Source organism: Notechis scutatus, chromosome 2 (genome assembly GCF_049901735.1).
Source record: "Notechis scutatus isolate UNSWTSFEM ecotype Mainland chromosome 2, rNotScu1.2, whole genome shotgun sequence".
In the NCBI taxonomy this organism is placed as follows: domain Eukaryota; kingdom Metazoa; phylum Chordata; class Lepidosauria; order Squamata; family Elapidae; genus Notechis; species Notechis scutatus.
Window position 1 is genome coordinate 181,739,621 of NC_142010.1, and position 21,843 is coordinate 181,761,463.

Sequence of the window (21,843 nt, forward strand, 5' to 3'; positions counted from 1 at the left end):
CAGAAAGAAGGAACCATTTCCTTCTGGTATTTTAATGGATATTACCAGTAGTATATTTGGGTGAGAAAATATTAATAAGTTCACAATAAGTTATGCAGGGATTAAAATGGAAATGTATTATTAAACATTGGAAAGGTATTTTTCCAGGGGTTTTTCTCCTGCATGGTTTTCATTCCTTAACATCATCATTTCTTATTTCTTTTCCTTAAGCAAAATATAACACACAACCTCTGTCCTTCCAGTACAACCCTGTTAGATACGCTACTGTTCAAATTGTTAAGAAAGTCAGTTTTCCTTTTATATTCATTTCAAAAAGATAGGGGGGGGGGAATTTCAGGTGAGACTTGTTACATATGGGTACCTGCATCCTACATTGAGGGTAATTCTTGAGAATGGAGAAGCAGAAGATAGATAGCATCTTCTCTTCTCAGGTTTTGCTTTTTAGAAGTTGTCTTTCTCCCCAAGAAGTATTTTCCCCTATGCAATTTGCAAACATTTCAAACCCTTAGAAAGGGGGAAGAAACGATAGGAAGGTCACCTGAAGCTTAGAAATGGTAGGGAGGAAGAAAGATGATGGGTGTAACCAATTTTTTACTTTAAATCATTGCTTTATTAGGGAAACAAATGGGGCTTTCATTTCACAGCATAGTTATCAAGCCTTTTTCTCAATATGTTCTGTCCTTGGGTTTTAGAAAGCAAATTAACTGCCCACCAAATGGGAAGCCTCACAGATACCTCCAAATCCTACTGTTTGAATGCATATCTGACAAATCCTACATTCTTTTATTATAACTTTGATGTATTTTTGTACAACAACCTCTACCAGACTTTGAAATTTCCCATTGCTAACAATTTCAGATGAAAAGGTGTAAAGCTTTTCATTTTTGCTTTGTTGCCATTCAATTCTACCATGTAATATGTGTACTTCTCACAGGTAGTCCTTGACTTAGAACCATTCATTTGGCGACCGTTTGAAGCTGCAGCAACACTGAAAAAAGTGACTACCTTTCCAATGTTTAATAATACGTTTCCATTTTAATCCCTGCATAACTTCTTATGAACATACCGCCATCACAGAATCTCTATAGCCACATGTTCAAAATTTGGATCCTAAGCAACCAGTGTGTATTTATCATGGTTGCAGCATCCTAGGGCCATGTGGACACTGTTTTGTGACCACTCAGCCAGCTTCCAACAGGCAAAATCAACAAGGAAAGCCAGATTTGCTTAATGAATGTGTGATTCATTTAATAACCATGGCAAAAAAAAGTCACAAAACTGGGCAATCCCCTTAACAATCGCCTTGCTTAGCGATGGAAATTCTGACCCTATTTGTGGTGTCAGTAAATCGAGAACTATCTGTAAACCTCTTCAGGTCACAGGGACTTTTAGATATGTAGGTACAGTATTGTAGGAGTAAGAGTTCACAAAAATCAAAAGTGTCAACTTTGTAACCTCTGGGAATTAAGAAATTTAAGTAGCTGCTTAAATTTTGAAGTATCAGTGTTGGAGAGAGTTAAATATATTCACAGTGGTCATGGACTGGCATCTGACTGGCATCATTGTATACAAACAATTTCTAAATGAGCTGCAGATGCTTTTTTTTAAGATACTCCCTATCAGAACAAGATACCAATGGTGTCAGTATGGTTTTTTTAAATGATACACTTAATTGAATAATTGGACTTCCAGAGGTTTAGGCAGTTCATAGTTAGAAGGGAATGAATGGATGTATAAAAGATTGTTCAGTAGTAGAAGAGATTGTTGCCTCTATATTGGAAATTTTGTTTAGCATTTGACATTTTGTGATACAGTATAATCAGGACTAGCATTATCTCAGTGTTTGGTGGTATGAGTTGGTATTCATCCCTGGTGAATGTTCTACAGAGGCTTTTCTGCACTGTTTATTTCACTTTCATGCTGTATTGTACTGACTACACAATGCTAATTCTACAGAAGCATTTGCTTTGTTGCTCAGCTAATCTGTTTGGGGTAGAATCTGTTTGGCAATATAGCCTTCAAAATGTTAAATTGGTCTCCTAAAACTAAATTGCTGCTGCATTGATGATGTCATTCTATAACATACCCTGAAAGCAGGTCAGCATATTAAAGTTTTTTTGCACTTTCTCAAGATTTTATTGAATTTTGATATTCAGAAAAATGGTATATACTTAGAAATAGGACAATATCTTATGAGAGTAATTAGGATGCCTTTAACCGAAGAAAGAAAAAATGGAGAAAACAGCAGTTTACCATATTTTTATATTTACATAAATGTGTTCTTTCTTTCAACATTTTCTTAAATTTTTCACATTCCTTATTAGAAATAAGGAACATCTCTATTTCAAAGATGTTACCATTTTTGGAGACATGAATAAATTATTTATGTAATAAACCTGACAGGTAATTACCACTTTGACTCAAAATTATCAAACCGGGTGTTAACTGTACTGCTGAGGCTTTACAGAGAATTAAACTTCAGGAGGTTATCCTGCTTATTTTATCCTTAAGAAAATATTATTTATTTCATTATTATTTATTTAGGATTCTCTTCTAGGCTTCCAGACTCCAAAAAAATACTGGGCTGGTTACAAAATAGAGTTCTTAAAAACGTGATTACCGCAGTAAACCATAGCAAGTTACTTGATCATCTTCAGACTTTGTTTTTATTTATAATGTATTTTTTTTTAAAAAACAGAAGTTGCAATAAAATGTCATGCATGGGACAAATACTATAAACTTTTGTCTGTCTGTCTGTCTGTCTGTCTATCTCAATAATATCACTATTATTAAGTGTTGTATTTTATGATTCTTGACAAATGTATCTTTTCTTTTATGTACACTGAGAGCATTTGCACCAAGACAAATTCCTTGTGTGTCCAATCACACTTGGCCAATAAAAAATTCTGTAATTCTATAATCTATTTAATTTATTCACCATCCATCTCACCTGAGTGACTCTGGGTACCTTACAACAAAAACCATATAGTGGTGTAAAAAACATATTTCTTTATTTAAAAAGAGAGTTAAAAACAGAATTAAAGAAAAATTAAACATTAAAATGTTAGAAGCTAAAGAAGTGGAGGGAGTACCCTCAAGCCACCAACCATCCCCTGGACTGCATATTACTCCTAGACCCCCATGCCACTGGAAGACCAGAAGAGTGGGGGAGGCCACCACATCTCGGGGAGTAGGATGTTACAAAGGGGCAGGGAAATGTCAAAGAAGGCTCTTCCTAGATTATGCCAGTCAAAATTCTTTAACTGGCGGGATCTACAGCATATTCCCCCTGCTTGGCTGGGTGGGATGGATTGATGTAATTGGGAGAAGACAGTTCCTAAGGTAACCTGCTCCCATGCCAGGAAAGATAATGATTTAGAAAGCCTGTTCGAATGAAAATGGCTTCATGTGACTCCCTGAAACATTGATATTGGAAATATTAAAAGGGAGCAGGTAAGGCAATCCTGTTCTAGTTTAGTAGCAACTTTTGCTTAAGTGGTAAAGGGAAGACCCAAAGGAGGGCCCATGAAAAGGCCAAATATGAACAAAGGTAGTTCTTGTGGAATTCAAGCCTTGAGCTATTAGGACACTTTTCCTTCCATCTGTTAGACTTCGGTTCCCCCTAATCTTTAGTTAGTATAACCAGGGGTGGGCTTCAAAATTTTTAGCAAAGTGTTTTCTGCCCAGTTGCTGGGTGGGTATGGCCATGGTGAGTGTGGCCTAGTTGGTCTCCTGCACAGCGGGGCGGCGGGGGAGGAGCGTTTTGTCCTCCCGGGCTCTGGAGGCTTTCCTCAAGCCTCCAGGAGGGCTAAACGGCCTCCTTGGGCTCCGGAGGCCCTCTGGAAGCTGGAAATGGGCCCATTTCTGGCCTTCCTGAACTTCCAGGAAGCCCGCTTTTCACCCTCCCGAGCCCCCTCGCGGGCCCTGCACTTACCCTTACATCCAAAACGGGTTGTGTGAGGACTCCTGGGAGGGAGAGGAAAGGAAAGGTGGGGCCAGCTAGGAGTGGGATTTGGGGGTTCTCCAAACTGCACAGAATCTTAGCTAGGGGCTCTCCCAAATCCCTGAGAACCCTAGCAGCCCAGCCCTGAGTATAACCCATAGGTTGATTTAGTGTTTTCAAAGAGAGAACCATAACTTCTGATCTGTATTCACCAATAGAGTGGGAATCAATATAGTTCTGGTGAGATATGACCCATATGCCAGTTCTGATTAATTGTAGTCAGCAGGGCCTAAATTTATCTTCACTTGACAGTTGCACTTAGCCCAACCTGTCTTACACAGTAATTGAAGAAGACCTCGGCGTATATCGTTTTGAGCTTCTAGATGTAATGCAGATTATAAATGTAACAATAAATATAGCTGGCTGATGAGAAAGTACCATGGGCAAAAAGAACTGAATATTTTGGGCTGACTGATCATGTAGCATTGTTTATCTTTTCCTCTTGTGGATGGATAGATTAAATTCCTTGGAACCTGATAGGACTTTCTTCTGAGTAAACGTAGTAAGATCTGGCTCCAGTATTTTTGCTTTGTAATTCATGTGATGATGTTTCAAATTATGCCAATTTCTTACATTGTTCTCATGAAGCAAGAAATATATCACAATTAAGAAAGTATTTTATTTCCATATTTAACACTTCCTAATTTGCTGCGGAAGTATTTTTTTTTAATTCCATCAAAAGAAGGAGGTTTAAAATAATGGCTCAGGACAGAACCAGTGATATTATGTAAGCTTTGAGCTCTATGCCAGGATGACCTGCACTTAAACCTGCAAATCTATAATTGAATGATGTAAGATTAGGGTTCTAATCTGAAAGAAAAAGCAGAGTTTTCCTTTGGTGTATAATTAGAAAACCTGTGATCCATTGGATCATCATTTCAGAGATCTTTCCTTAACCGAAATAGAGAAACTTAATGACCACAGGTAGACAAAAAAGCACTAAGAACAGGAGTGACCTCTGACTTCCTACCCAGCTTCCCCATTGACTTTCCTTGTGGGCAGCGAAGTAGCACTGAAGTAGCAACAACTTTGCCAAATGTCAATCCTATAGGAGTCATGGGTCCTGGAGTTTAAATGCATTATGTGGGTTATCCCAGTTGAGGTATGTTGATTGAAAAATTGTTGCCCTGTCATGTGCCCAGTTGAAGGTTACAAACAGTTATAAAAATGTTTGTAGTACTTTAGTGGAGAATCCATCCAATGCACTACTGCAGGGCTGTCAAACTCCTGGCCAACAGGCCAGATGCGTCAGGCACTGGCCATGCTCACGCCCGGTTTAGCAAAGGGGGGGGAAGTCCCCGGTACATCATGTGATGCTGCCATGACAACGTGAGTTTGACATTCCTGCACTACTGCATCTGTTTATGGGGAAGGTCTCCTTCACTATAAACAATAAACAAATATAGAGAGAAAACAGTAAAATTAGAGGGATGGTGAAGAAAAGATAAAACATGCTTTTTATGTTTTTAAAATTCATTTGAATACATGGGGCTTAGCTGAAAATACATTTTTCTTATTGTAGGTTTAGCTTTGTGTTGTATTTTAAGCATCTTTTTTCATTGTTATTTTAAACCAGTCAGGTGCTTTAAAGAAAATTAACCATATGTTTGCATGGGCATATTAAATAGAAGGTATAAGCTTTACAAGTATATAGGCTTTAGCAAGTATGAACTATTTCATTTTCAAGCATGTAATTTTGAATGCAATTGAATATAAAATTAGTAGGTCTTGATTATGGCTTCCTTCTGGTATATGGTACTAGGAGTGGGGTAGGGTGCAGTGATAGAATGTTTTGAGTACTGTGTGAAGATAAACAGGACTACTACAGAAATACAAATCAAGGAATCTGAGCCCATCTAAATTGCATGGATAGAAAGGATAAGAAAGGATGATATGATAATTTATACTGATAAGAAATCATACAAGAAGCTTCATATGTTCCAAAGTTGCTGCAGAATAAATTATCTGCAGTCTCCTTGATTTCTGTAGCACTTATGCAAGCTACAAGGCAAGAGTCATTGTGTTTCCCCAAGAACTTAAGGGGTAGAAAGAGAAGAACAAATCAGATGATTTAAAAAATGAGAAAGAGAGTGAGCAGGGAATGGTAAAAAAACTTAATGTTGGTTCTGATCTTGACATGCTGTTCCTGATCATTCCTTCATAGAATCTGGCATCAGAGTTTTCAAAAACAAAATACCAGTAACAGGATATATATTCTGTTGAAGTTTATGAAGTTGTTAATACTTCATTTTAGCAATCTTTATAGTAACTATGTAGGTCTAATATCTTAAAACTGTCATTTGCTCAAGATTACCACAGAACTTTCTGGCCTTGTAAACATCACACTTTTTTAGCACTTTGTGACAACTAGTATATTGTCCTTTATTGACTACAATATAAAGTGGTATAAATCAAGAGATTAACAAAAAGTAGGATTTGGCCTCATGTTTTCCCCTCATCTGTCTCTTTATTTCTCATTCAACTTAACTAATGGCTTCCTTGTTGATTGCAGACTGTAATTGTCATTATATCTAAATTGGCAAACAATGGCTTGTTCTCCAAGCTAAGTTTACAAAACACCTTCAGTCATACTGTACAATCTTGGATGTAATTGAAAGTGATAATTTGTTACAATCCAGCAGGAAAAAAAATGAAAACATGCTCTGATACTACTGAAGCCTTGGGTGAAGGTCCTGGTTTGTGGATATGCTGGAGGGTATGTCTGTATTGATAGTTAAAGCCAATTTGATATCCTTGGCCAATTCATGTGAACCTTTGTTTAATGAATAGATTCATTCAGATACCTTCCACATATTTTGTGCCTCCAATTACTAAGATTCCTGTAGTTCTGTAGCTACAAATCAATTGAGCCCACAGGCTCTTGCTAATGTCATGATACACATATAAGAGAAGTAGGACTTACATATCTTGTCTCCTGTAAGCACCATTGTTCCCAACAAATATAGAAACTCAAAAATGAAAGAATAGAACAGAACAGAACAAAACAGAATAACAGAGTTGGAAGGGACCTTGGAGGTCTTCTAGTCTAACCCCCTGTTTAGGCATGGAACCCTATAATATTTCAGACAAATGGTTGTCAGATCTCTTCTTAAAAACTTCCAGTGTTAGAGCATTCACAACTTCTGAATGCAAATTGTCCCACTGATTATTTGTTCTAACTGTAAGGAAATTCCTCCTTAGTTGTAGGTTGCTTCTCTCCTTGATTACTTTCCATCCATTGTCCTGCCTTCAGGTGCTTTCGAGAATAGCTTGACTCCCTCTTCTTTGTGGCAGCCCCTGAGATATTGGAACACTGCTATCATGTCACCCGTATTCCTTCTTTTCATTAAACTAGACATACCCAATTCCAGCAACCATTCTTTATGTGGTTTAGCCTCCAGTGCCTTATTCATTGGCACTCTTTCTAGAGTCTCAACATCTTTTTTACATTGTGGCGAAAAACTGTATTAATCTAAAATTATTTTCCTCTAACTCTCTTATTGTTAACAGTCTGTTGAAGCTTGAATGTCTGATAATTAGTAAACTGGGCACTTTATTGTAGCAGTGATATGTCCTTGCGATATGCAGAACAAAAAAACCCACAATTACTCTATCTTTTAATTGCTGTTTTCATTGTCAATTTTTTTCCAACACACTTAGACATCCCAATATAGAGACAGAGAATTGTGGGCACCAGAGCAATCATTTTCACTTGCAAATGAACAATTTTAGCTCAGGTTTTAAGAGTGCAGTTTGTTTATTGCATGTTGTTTTTTACTGTTGCTTACAGTTATTTAATTTTCTCACTCTTATACTGTATATACACACATATATACATAGCTATATAACGTATACACATTCAGAATGCACACTACCTATAAACATGGAACAAATTAGCTAAGAGCAAAGTTCTGCTTCCTCTGAAGTACATGAAACTGTTCTGCAGGCATGATTAAAAATATATACTGGTATTTCAGAATAATGTATACATATATGCATTCTTGCATATGGGCAAATAAAACTTGTTTTTCTGCTGATTTAAAAATAATGTAAGGAGAATTTGCTGGGGAATAGTTTCAATGATGCTCTCTATCTGTAACCTGAAAATGATACAGTATCATTTTTTTAAAAACATCATTTGTTTAAAATAGTTATCTGTTCATTTCTTCACTATATAATATAGTGAAATTAAAGTTTTTCTGAAATGCCTACTGAGATCAGTGGGGGGAAAGGCTCCAGGGTGAGATACTGAACAGGCCACAACATAATAATTTTCACAATTATACACTGGCTCTCGAGATAGTGTTGACATAACATATCTCTTCCTTCATCAAGTAGATGATAGCCTATGTGAAGTAGGATTGTCTTACAAAAGCAAAATTGTTTGATCAGTGCAATTTACCACCTGCAGAAGGGGAACAAAGATCCAAGATACTATATAATAAAGAATAACTGAGCCAAGTCTTCGTGGCTTTATGAAGTAAGAACACGTTCCAAGGTTTTACATTGATAAAAGTTGAAATCATTTCCAAACAGATATTTATATTGTTGTTTAAGGGTGCAGGATTAATGCATGCAAGAAAGCTATCATTCTGTATTTTCAAAATAAACCCTCTGGTGGCTATAGTTTAAAACCTCTCCATTCCTATATGTATAGGCTTCTATATTCATTTTAACAGAAAAGAAAGCATAGGAATGTGTGTGTGCGTGCCTGTGTGCGTGCCTGTGTATCTATATATATATATCTATATGAACAGTACTGTTGATAGATAGAATGTATATAAATATATATGTATAATACTCTTATATATACTGTAGAGAGAGAGAGTATTCTGTGTGTGTATATTAGTCCAAACCATATATATATAGTACACACACACACACACACACACACACACACACATTCCTCTGCATACGTATGTAGGCAGCAGGCAGAATTATGGAGGATATATTTTGTAACTACTATTTCTATGGGTAGTTTTTGGAAAAAGACACAGGAGAGGTGGGAGGGAAAGCAGGATTAGAAACCACTATTTGAAACTGTTTGCTGTTGTAGAATATATAATTCTTAGTTTAATTTTCTGTTTCCTATGCATAAGACTCTTCTTGCTTTACACAGTTAAAATCATTCTAGATTAGAAAACAAATCAGTAAGAGAAGGGCAATGTTGCTATAATTCCCCAAAAGTATGCATTGTATAGCAATGTGTAAAAAAATCAAAGCTGCTTGGGAAGGTGCGAAGAAAGGAATTTCCTCCTCCACCCTTGCTGTTGCTAAGTTGTAATCTAATATTGCTGGAAAGGCGGAAGGGAGGAGGCAATAGAGAGGTTGCACTTATCCTGAGAATGTCACTTTGAGTGCTTATTCTGAAGGTCTTTAAGGCAACAATTTTAAAACATTTAGTCACAGCTGGTGGAAAAGCCATTTGAAGGGGGGGGCACAGGGGACTAGGATGGGGATTGAATTAGTTGAGCACCTAGTGCTGTGAATTTTAGAGTGTCTTCCAAGGAATTTCAGAATGTTTGGTCACTTATTTCATGGTTCAGTGCCAGTTAAAATCACAGTTCACTCACATGTCCAAGCATGCCCATAGAAAGCTACATCTCCAAAGAGATATCAGAAGCATTGGTTCACCATATGGGGGAATAAAAATCAATGTAAATATGAAATCTCATATGCTTGTCCAAAATTTCATGTAATACTTCTTAATGATATGCTTTTAATTGGACCTAGAAGCCCTCTGACAATTAATGCATTAACTTCAGAATAACTGTTTTACAATAATAGATTTTCTCAACTAGTAGCCGACCTGGCCACTATATTCTGCACCAGTTGTAGATTCTTAATCATATTCAAAGGATGCTTTCAGATTGTATTACAGTAGCCAAATTGCATGGTGACCAGGGTGTAAGTCACTTTCAGAAGGGATCTAGATATGACCATAACTGGTATAAATTCTGCAGCTGGGTGATGGCCCCATTGGGTCACAGCTTCCATCTGTTGTTCTAGCAGCAGTTGTGAGTCAGCGGGACCAGCCCCTCAACAGGAAGTATAGTACCTTGAAGACTAATATTCCTGGTTGCTTACTAACAAAACACAACTCCATCTTGATAGTATTGATCTGAGCTTGTTTCTTTCCATTGCTTACCACCAAGACTTGAACAGCATTTTCAGCTCTCCCTGGGATGGCAATATACAGTTCATTGTCAGCAGCATATTAAGAAAGAAAATTGGAAAAGGCAAAACAGAAATACAGAAATACATACATTGTCAAGGAAATAAAAAACATATATTGACAATAGCATGGTGATATAGGCTGTGATATTGACGTGGCTACATTGACAAGGTTGGGAACCTAAGAGAAAGTATTGGAAACATGAAAATACGAAGACAAATTATTTCCCTATTGTTGCTAAGAAAAGTATGTAGACATACCCATTTGGTCCCCAGACTCAAAGGCGTCTTTATCTTGTATTCAGCTGAAAGCTTCCTTAAGTAGGACATCCTTATCTGCTCTTAAAAATAGCAGATACAGATTTGACTTACAGTCTACTGCTGCATTTGTTATAAAGGTGTGTCCAGAATTTCTCCCCTCTACCGCATATGGAAGTATCATCCAGTTTCTTCACATTCCTGCCAACACATTGGTGAGATATTGCTGTAAGTACTACCTAGTACTACCTAGTTTGAAGTACAATCTATACATAAAATTTTCCAAATATTGTTTGATATTTTCTATGACTGTTCCATGTAGTTTTTCCATGGCATTTTAATAGCATTTTTTTCTGTTAAATTTGCTTCCTATTGTATTACCTTTAAATAATAAGGCAGGATACATATAAATAAATAGATAGATAGATAAATAAATAAAGCAATTTGTCATTAGTGCGGCTTGGCTCCGAGTAAATGGATGGCTATCATTTATTAGGAAGCTAGGTTTCATCTGTGTGCCTGGTTGGGGTGTGTTTGAGCTGGAGGTATCAGGTTTGAGCTGGAGGTATCTGTTTGTGCCCAGGTGTTTGCCTGGCTTGGGGTGTGGAGATTTTTTTGTTTGTGAGTGCAGGCTTCCAAATAATTGACAGTCTGGTGAAATCATAATAAATGATAGCCGTCCATTTACTCGGAGCCAAGCTGCACTAAAAGCCTCCAATACAGGAAACACAATGTTGCCAGCCAATCAAGACAAAAAAAGCCACAAAACAGACAGAAGATATTAGAAACACCAATCAAGCAGAACACAGCAAACTCCAAGACCAATAAACACAGACCAAGACTCCCAACCAATCAGGATGAAGAAAAAAAACCATTGTGGCACAGCAGTAAGCTAGCCCCAAATTTAAAACAGAAACGGATGTGAAAGTCTGACTCACAGACAAACACTATACAGAAGCCTGATGATGGCAGATGAGATATGGATTTGGATATGTAAAGGTATATGACTCATTAGGCAGCAGGTGGATGGAGTGCCAAATAACGAGTGTAGGGGTACAGCAGGATTGTGTAGCAGGCCCAGCTCAGTGCACATTGGTGGTGGGGGATGCTCCAGTGTGATGCAAGCGGTACAAGACCGGGGAAAGAGCACAGAGTGTGTAAGCACAAGGAGGCCCAGGAAGGAGGCCACTAGTGGTTATATACATGTGTATGAGTACAAGAAGGTTGGTGAAAGAGAATGTGGGTGCGTGCAAGCATATGTCCAAGCCCAGGGAGGCTGGAAAAAAGAGTGCAGGGAGCATATGAGCGAAAGGGGAAAGGAGGGCATATTGCGTGGTAGGGTTCATAAGCGTGAATTTATGCAAATTCTGTTCACATGACCTCCAGATGTTACCTTGTGTAACAAAACATTTGCAAGAAAGTAACCAAGCTCAAAGAGCATAAGGACTCCACAGTTCGAGCAAACTATATATATTCTCTTTAGTAGTAAAGGTTGTTATGTTTAGTTGTTAATAAAGTCAAATTAATTTAACTATATTACCCAATCAGGCTATCCCATAGAAAACTCTCATTTCTAAGATGATAAACCAGCTAAAGTTTATAAAGTTGTAAAGCTGTATTACATCTGCTTCTGTGTCAAGTCTTGAAATTACATTGACACATCAGATATCATCACATCAGAGCTCTGTAATCTTCAAATCAGCCAATGTTGAACTCATTGGTCTGCATTCATATTTCTGCTCCCCTACTGCAATAAAAAATAACGGCAGCAAGGTGAGTTTTTCCTTTCAATATAGGTTACTAATCCCTTAAGTCTTCTTAATGGAAAAATCACTTGGCTATAATTAAATCTCACAGCCCCTGGACATAAAGGAAAAAAATCAAGTCATCACCATCAGGGAATACAATTAAAAGATTCCATTCCGAAATTATTAAAACAAACAGTGTAGCATGGTTTTGTTCAGATGGGGGAATGTGTGACATACTAAACCAACACTTCCTTAGTTTGGGTGGGATACCTTTTACAAATGCAGCATTAATGAAATATTTTGGGTGGTAGAGGGAAGGAACCAAATTAGAGGAAATGTTAGAATTTCCTTAGAGTATCCTGGATGATGATGACAGGAAACTGTTGTTTTAAATGGCTGGAGTGCCTCATGTAACCTCTTTAGCACAGATCTGTGCAAGAAAGTTTTTCTATTGCAACAGCACTGCACTTCTGAATCTGACACACTCTGACATAAACTGATGAAAAAGAGAGAAAAATGACTATATATTCACTGTTCTATTTACATGTTATTATATCAAGCCATTTTAACTGTTTTATTGAATAAGTTATAAGCATTAAATTCACCTAATACTCAAAAACAGGTTGGCTGGTTGGTTTCGTGGAAATCTGAGCAATGAAAGTTCTCAATTTTCTATGCAAAATAGTTAAATTCATGTTAAATATTTTTATAGCAGTTTCAACACAGTTCTACCATTTGGAACAGTATATCTAACCTAATCAAAAAAGGTACACATGTTATAGGGCGTGTCAAATTTTTCAGTTTTCAACTTCCAAACATTAGGGGTATTGTGACATGCCTTGGGGATTGTAAATATATTTCGGTTACTTTAATATAATGTAGTTGTGCTTGGTAAGTAACTACATAAATATCATAATTTTTTAACATTTTGTTTCATTTATAATTTATTCTAAATAAACATTGCTGCGTTTTCCCAGAAAAAGGCTGCTCTTTTGCAGCACTCACCAAAAATGTTTTTAATTGGCCTAGGTATCCTCTGAATGCAAGGTCACATGTACTACAATTGACTTTAGATTCTGTAGATGGGTGTCATGCACAGGCCATGCCCACCTCAGGTCAGCGAAGACAAAAAGCGTTGCAATATGTCATGTGACATCAACATGACGTGGCAAGTTTGATAGGCTTGCTGTAGAAGATCCACTTCCTTGCTACTGAAACGTCAGTCTTTGAGTGAAATGAATCATCAGCTTAAATTCTTAAATTCTGACTTGGTGACAGGGCTGACTCAGATAGTCAACCATCCCAGGAGAAATAACTATGTGGCCTAGCAATGTACAGTCTTAAACTCTCTGGTCAGATGGGAAATGATACTCCCTCTCACCCCCAGTTCCCACAAAGATGACTCTGAGGCTGCCACTTGCTGCTTTTCTTTTTTTAAAACCTATTCAAACCATTGTGGACATTTATGGACATTGTTGGGAGGGTGCTAATCCATCCTCATTCCTTTCTTCCACTCCCCATGTAGCCAGAGGGGTTAACAAGTAAAAGGGAAAGGGAATGCATTCTAAGAAGAGCTTCATTTTGGAGAGGCTGCATTTCTTTGTCCGGGTAAGAGGAAAGGAAGATCAATTCTCTTCCTGTTTGTGTGATATGTCTGACTTAGGTTAGTTTAGCCTCAAGCTTGGGATTGCTTAGCCATGAAACTAATCCTCCTTTATTCTCAGAATCAAATAACACATCAACCTCCCTTTTCGATCCAGTTAAATTTGCTGTGCAAACATAACCAAAAATTGGAGCTGCAACGCTTTAAATGAGGACTAGTTCATAGCATGGAACTCTCTGTACCATATTGTCTTTATGCAGCTCTTGTTGTTTGACCTGGACATTCTTAAGTTCTTTTGTGTGGCACAGCCTTTAATTCTTACTGCAGGAAAGAGTCATGAGAGTATCTAGAAAATGCTGTTTCCTTTTCTGTACAGGAGATTAAAATGCAACTGGGTTTCTCATTCTTTTAGTTTTGATTTGTTGCTGTTAAACTGGTTGAATTACTAACACCACCAGGCTTTCCTTGAATCTACACCAAAAATGATTTATTGTAGCCTTCTTAGCTTCAGAATGTAGTGTGCCAGGTGTGAATTTCCCATACTCTGCTAGAAGATTCTAATGGAACGTTTAGAAAGCATTGTTTTTTGTCAAGTTTTAGAATACTGCTGACAGTATAACAAAAGCCTTAAGCTAGAATAACTACTAGTCTGAATAATTATACAGTAGCTTCTACTATGTTGGGAGGACACCCTCTCTTTTTCTCTCCCTGGAAATTGAATTGCTCTTGAAATAAATAGTTGCAGAAGTGAATGTTGTGTCTTAGATTTTGCTACTGTACAAATAATAATAATAATATAAACACCTGGCTGCAATCATGCCATTTTCTATAATCTTTAGGTACATGAAAAGCTTAGGTTCTCCTTCGAGCCGCTCGGAGCATCCAGAGACTGGGATGTGCTTCCGAGTCCTCTTCTTGCAGGCTGAGCTTTAGATGAGGAAACGCTCCCCCCTCACGTGACATCGCGGAGCGCTCCCCAGTCTTTTGCTCAGCCTCGAAGAGTCAGGCTGTGTGTTAGAGAGCTCCTTGGCTGATCGCAGATTTCCTTCCTATTTCACATTCTGATAAGGTTTGCCTTCTTTCTCCTCCTGCGCAAAGGGTCTGGACTTAAGGGAAAATTTTCCCTCGTCCCTGAGACGAAGCTGCGGGCTCGCAGCGTTTAGCGCCACCCCCCATCCTTATCAGATCGCATCGCTGCCTCCGCGTTGCCTCGTGGCACGCGTTGTTTTCCTTTCATTTACTGCTGGATTCCCCCCCCCCAAACGCCGACCGGGAGGGTTATTGCCCCTAAGGCCCTAGGCGTGCCGAGCTGACGGCAAAGCCCTCCTTTTCCGTCCGAAGGCGTCCCGACGGTTCAGCTCATCGGTCGCCATTTTGGCTCCGCCTCGTGGTCGGGCGCCTTTTTTCTGGTTCTAGCTGCGTGTGAATTAGAGCCCCAGGCCTTGGGTCAAAGCTTTGCTGCCCATTTCTTTCTACCTGGCTCGCTCTTTTATCTTAGTTGGCCTCCCGCAGTCCGTTTCGGGGCGAAGTTGCAGCCCCCTCCGGTTTTGTTTTCTCTGTCTGGAGGCCTGCTGCCAGAGGCCCTCTCTTCTACATAGGCCTCAGGGTTTATTTGACTGATCCGGCCTGTACTGAGATACCAGTTACTGCTACTGTTCGAGAATAAAAGGAATATATTTGCAAAATAATAATAATAATAATTTCTGTTTTTTTGTACAGTAATAATTTTTTTTCATAGATATATAGATATTTACGGATAACCTGTATATATATTGGGTACAAAAAAAAAAAAAGATAAAAAGAACAAACAAAAAGAAATCAAAGGAATTACAAATAGAGTATCTATTTTTTCCTGTACATACTATATTATTCAGATACCTTACTGTTATCTCTGTACACTACAAATTCCAAAAGGGGAGAGGGCCAGCTTCACCTTCACCCGGCCTCATCCAGGCCTATTCTGGGCGAGCCAACCGCCTTTGCTAGTATTGTTACCTAACATGGCAGACGACAATCCCTCTAAACGTCCTTCTTTGAAGGCTAAAGCAAAGTCCCACTACTTGCTGCAGGCAGGACAAGGAACCTAAGGGCTCCAGACAGGACAAGGAACCTTCCAAGGCCGCCCAACGTGACGCCTTGAGGCGCCACAAAGCGTTAGAAAAAGAGTTCGACCGGCGTTCAAGGGAGTCCCGCCTCGGAGACGCCTATACCTCCTCCTCCAACCCCGCTACCTCTGCTCTACCTCTCCCTCAGACCCTTCTTCCCTACCTAGGCGCAGTTCGCTTCAGGGTCTTCCGACCCCGGACCTCCGACTAGACGGACCCCCAAGCCACCTTTACACCCACAGCCGCTGGTCTGCGCCAGGATGAACCCTCTACCTCCGAGGTTCCACCTCACATCAAGGCTTGGATGGAATCAGCCATCCGCCAGGGCATAGCAGAGGCACTACAACACGTGTCCAGATCAGGCTTCTCTCCGCGAGCCTCTGAACACGATTCGTTATCACTCAGATCCCTTCCACAACCGGTCCCCCAACTGATCAGGTACTCTCTCAGAGGGCTAGCCCTCCACCGGTTGGGGCCCAGATGGAGGAGGAAGGGGACTTTGGGGATTTCAGGGAGGAGGAAGAGGATTCCCGGATGGGATCCTCCCGCTATAGTGAACCCCTCTTAGAGGCTGACATCATGGAGGGGAGATGTCGGAGGACGAGGTCCTTCCCCGACCAACCCACCTTTGGGGGCTGTTCAAACCACATATGTTCAAGTCCCTCCTCCTTAAGGCCAAGAATGTATCTGGCCTTCTTCCCCAGTCCCCTGCTGAACCCCCCCAGTCCAAGAGGGCCCAGAAGACTCCATTTTCACCCAACCAGTGGTGGAAGCCGAGGTCATCCCATCCCCTCCCATCTTCGTAGATCTGGTTGCAAAGCAACTTACCTCCCTCAGGGACACCTCCTGCTCCATCTAGCCAAGACAAGAGATTCTTCAATCTCGATGCGGCTCTGTCTAACCTTCTGAATATCCGGAGGTTGATGACCCCATTGTGGGTCTAGCTTCTTCCTCTACCCCTAGTGAGGCCCTAGAGGCCTTAAAGCCTGAGGACAGGCGGGCGGAGCTGGCGCTGCGTAGGGCCCACCTATCTGACGCCTGGGCCATTAAATCGGCTACGGCCGCCTCATTTTTCACCAGGTCTTCCATCCGCTGGCTACGTCCAGCTCAAGGACCACATCCCTGCTTCCAATCTGAGAGCTCACCAGGATATAGCGGGTTAGTGGCTGCAGCCGAGTTCTCGGCTGACGCCACTTACCAGTCGGGTAAAATTTTCTTCCAGAGCCATCACGTCGCACGTTTCGGCTCGCCGCATGCTATGGCTCAAACACTGGCAGGCGGACGTAAAGAATAAGGTCAAGCTGGCCACTGCTCCCATTACGGAGACAAACTGTTTGGCCCAGCTTTTGGAACCACTGCTGGTCGAGGGCCGCAGTAAGAGAAAGTATTTGCCCTCCCTTTTTCGAAGATCGAGACCAGGGGCCCCCAGCCCTTTCGGAGGAGCTTCCCCGCCCCTTCTACCAACCCCTTCCCGCCCAGATACCTAGACCTCCTTCCTTCCGGTCCCAGGACCGCTCGGACCTGGGTGACAGAACCAGACGCGGTGGCGGCTACAAGAGACCATTCCGGGATCGGGAGGAAGGCCCTACCGTAGAAGGTAGATCCTCTTCCTCCTCCCCATTGGCGGCCGCCTCAGCCACTTCGCCGCCCAATGGGACATATCCACCTCCGATGCATGGGTTAGGGACACAATCAGGTTTGGTCTCGCCCTGGAGTTCAGGTCCGCCCCCTGATTGTTTTATCCCATCCCCTCCTCAAGGGATCCCTCCAACGGGCTCTAATGGATGCAGCCATCCATCATCTTCTTGACATCCAGGCCATTCAACCTGTCCCTCCGGCCCAGAGGGGAAAGGGTTTTTACTCCCATCTCTTTGTGGTGCCCAAACACTCTGGGGGTTGAGAGCCATCCTAGACTTGAAACGGCTCAACCGTCACCTCATCCAGCGTAGATTCAAGATGCACACCTTGCAATCAATTCTCTTAGGCACCAGGCGGGAGACTGGTTATCTTCCATAGATCTGTCGGAGGCATACCTCCACATTCCAATCAGGCCCTCCCATTACAAATTCCTCAGGTTCTGCCATAATAACCTTCATTATCAATACGTGGCCCTACCCTTCAGTCTGGCTTCGCCCCGGACTTCACCAAGGTCCTGGCGGCCCTGGCGGCCCATCTCAGGACCGTTCCCGTCCGCCTCCACTGCTACTTGACGATATTCTTATTCTCTCCCCCGTCCAAATCCCAGGCAGTCAGGGATACCAGGGTCACCCTCTCCGCCTTACGGGCACACGGTTTTCTAGTCAATTGGCAAAAGAGCCAACTTACCCCTTCTACTCGAATTAACCACTTGGGGGCCATAATTGATTCGGTGTCACAGAGAGTTTTCCTCTCCGGAGGTTCCTTAGCATTCAAGCCCTGGTCAATCAGATCAGGCGTTCAAGGAGGGTGGCCTTGTTGGACCTCTCTAAATTGTTGGGCAAAATGGTATCATGCATCTCCATTATTCCCTGGGCCAATCTACACAGCAGATCCCTCCAATGGTTCCTGCTCCCGTTCCAACGATCCGGAAGAAGCAACTCGAGGGTCAAGGTCAGGATCCCTCCAAGGGTCCTCACGTCTCTTCTCTGGTGGACCAATCCCGCCATCAACAGAGGCCACCTCTTCGCGGAACCTCAACGACTCACCGTCACTACGGACGCAAGCCTATCCGGTTGGGGCGCTCATCTCGACTCGATCTCTGCACAGGGCAAATGGTCGCTGACCGAGCAGGGTGCAGCATCAATTGGCTAGAGCTTCACGCCGTCCTTCTGGCCCTGCGCAGCTTTCCTCAGATCCACAATCATCACGTTCTCGTGCTCACGGACAACGCCACGGCCAAGGCCCATATCAACAGGCAAGGGGGCACCCAGTCCATCCAGCTAATGAGGGAAGCCGGCGCCTTTGCCGCTGGGCAGAATCCAACCTCCTATCTTTAAAAGCCGAACACATCTCCGGAGTAGACAATACTCAGGCGGACTGGCTGAGCAGGGCCACGGTGGACCAGGCGGAATGGCGTCTCCATCCATCCCTTTTCGAGGAAGCGTCCAGAATATTCGGCCTTCCGGTGGTGGACCTCTTCGCTTCCCGACCAACACTCAGCTTCCACGGTTCTTCTCCCGGTATCCGTCTCACAGGTCGGAGAATCACAACGCTCTGCGTTGCCCATGCCCCCAGGGCTCCTATATGCCTTCCCTCTGCTCCCGTTAGTTCCCAGAGTAGTTCAAAAACTCATTCAGGAGAGGGCAGAACTTCTCCTGGTGGCTCCCTATTGGCCCAGGCGACCGTGGTTTGCGGATCTCCGCATCTTATCAGTAGCGCCCCATGGAGGATCCCCCCGGACAAGGTCTCCCTCTCTCAGGGGCCCCTTCTGCATCCGGAGCCTCAATGGCTCCAGTTAGCCGTCTGGAGGTTGAGCGGATCCGTCTGACTTCTGAGAATCTTTCAACTCAAGTCATCGACACTATTTTGGCCAGCCGCCCTTCCACCACACGAATTTATGATGCCACTTGGAAAGGGTTCTGCAAGTGGTGTAGCGGGTCTCAGGTTAATCCCCTCTCTCCTCGGTGGCACAGATCCTGGAATTTCTTCAGGAGGGTCTTCGCAAGGGGCTCGCACCTAACACCCTGAGACGGCAAGTTTCTGCTCTCTCAACCGTGGTCTCCTGTGATAACTACGGTTCCCTTTCTCACCACCCCAGGGTTAGATCTTTCCTTAGGGCGCCACCAACCTGTGCCCTCCTACCGTTCACAGGTTCCCCACATGGGACCTCAACAAGGTCCTCGTTTCTCTTACACGTCCCCGCTCGAGCCTTTGAGGGAGTCATCCCTGCAGTTTCTCACCTTCAAGGTAGTTTTTCTAGTAGCTATTACTTCTGCTCGTCGAGTTTCGGAATTAGCAGCTCTGTCAGTCAGGAGCGATCATGCGTGTTCCACGCAGACCGGGTGGTCCTTCGTCCCGACCCTACCTTTCTACCCAAAGTTAACTCTCCCTTCCATAGGTCACAGGAACTGATTTTACCAAATTTCTGCCCCAGGCCCTCCAGGGCAGGGAGGTCCTCTGGCACACCCTAGATGTTAGAAGGGCCTTGCGTATTTATATTAAGCGCACTCAATCCATGCGAAGGTCGGAATCCCTCTTCCTATCCTTTCAACCCAGGTCAATGGGGCTTAAGGTTTCTCCTTCCACCATCAGTCGCTGGATCAGGCTACTATTGCGAGGTGCTACCTTTCCCATTCTCTGCCCGCTCCGGGTGGGATAACCGCCCATTCCACCAGAAGTGCAGCCACCTCGGCGGCCTGGGCCACGCAAGCCCCCATCGCTGACATTTGTCGGGCGGCCACCTGGACCTCCCCGTCCCGTTTATCAGACATTACAGAATAGATTCGTACGCCTCAGCGGAGGCCTCTTTTGGCCGACGGGTCTTACAGAGGGTCATCAGTGATCCGGAGGGGCCTTCGGACCAGACGGAGTCCCACCTGTAGGACAGCCCAGCTTTGGTATGTCCCAGTCTCTGGATGCTCCGAGCGGCTCGAAGGAGAATGGGCGTTGGTTCTTACCTGATACGCCCTTCTCGGCGAGCCGCTAAGGAGCATCCAGCCCCACCCTAATTTCTCCGTCTGGTGGGGACTCTTTCTTCAGCCAAGGAGCCAATAGTAGATTAGAAAGAATTAATAACCTCTCTTCTCGTTATCGCAAAAACTGGGAGGCGCTCCACGATGTCACGTGAGGGGGCGGAGCGTTCCTCATCTAAAGCTCAGCCTGCAAGAAGAGGACTCGGAAGCACATCCCAGTCTCTGGATGCTCCTTGCGGCTCGCCGAGAAGGGGCGTATCAGGTAAGAACCAATGCCCATTTTCCCCCCATCACCTTTTTACCTGGGCCACAGGTGTCAAACTCATAGCATCACATTACCATATGACATATCATGACATTTTTTTCCCCTTTACGGAGCTGGGCTAGGCATGGCCTGCCCATGACACCTACAGGCTGCCAGTTTGACACTTCTGACCTAGTCCTTTTATATAAAAATTCCTTCGTGCAAATCATGTACTATGATTTCATGTAAGTATGATCAGGATTATAGCATGATTTCAATCTTGAAATCATTGAATCTGAGATTTATTGAGCATCCCACAAAGCTTATAAGCATTACAGCTATGTAACACTTTGGAATTGATGCTATAAAGGTCCTTTAGAATATGTATGCTTAAGAGCCTAAAAGCTAGACAACATTTATGTTATAAGCAAAAGGATGCTACCTAAAGAAAGTTTTCCTTGTTGGAGTTCCAACTGTATGTATCTTATAGATTTATCTTGTTTTCATGGTATTTTGCTCAAACAATGGGATTTTTGTCAAATTTTTGAACTAAATATAAAAAGTGAATTTGAGATATTTAATCTACAGTATATAATTTAAGATCACATTTATAAAAACATTAATCTACAACTTTTCACATCTATTTCATTTGCAGTGAAATTAATCTGATAAGTAATATAAGGTTTCTTAAGGGCTACAAGTCTGCATTTTAAAACTTAAATTGTGAATATAGCAAGCAAACATATTGTGGGAACTAGACACCAGGATTTGCTGCCACGTAGCATGCAAAGTTACTGCAGAGAAGCAGGGAAGTAATGTCATCTGATGTTTCACTTTAAATTCTTGGATTTTCGGAAGTTAAGTGACCATAAAAGGAATGGCCTACTGTGTCTGATTGGGCCATTACAATGGGTTGTGAAAGCCCTGATAAAATTGCCACATGGCTGGAAGGACTCTAATAGAGCAATTGTTATAATAACTGTGTCTGCCTCCCACAGTCCAACCCCGCCCCAGATGTAACAAATGCCTGCCTAACTATGAAGCTGTTAGGGAAATTATTCCATTCCTGGATTCCCAGTTAATCCCTGTAATACTCCT

At 42.2% G+C, this 21,843-nt stretch overlaps 1 protein-coding gene across 7 annotated transcripts in view; it reads left to right on the forward strand.

The window, feature by feature from the left end:
* The window catches only part of PALM2AKAP2 (PALM2 and AKAP2 fusion), a 248,614-nt gene that overhangs the window by 165,435 nt on the left and 61,336 nt on the right, over positions 1-21,843 (forward strand). Inside the window, exon 1 of one of the 7 annotated variants that reach the window (XM_087957565.1) lies at positions 13,747-13,791. The exons of the other annotated variants lie outside the window; for them this stretch is intronic. The gene's annotated coding sequence lies outside the window, so the exon portion shown is untranslated. Of the gene's footprint in view, positions 1-13,746; positions 13,792-21,843 lie in introns of those variants that run through there. 7 annotated transcript variants of the gene reach the window in all.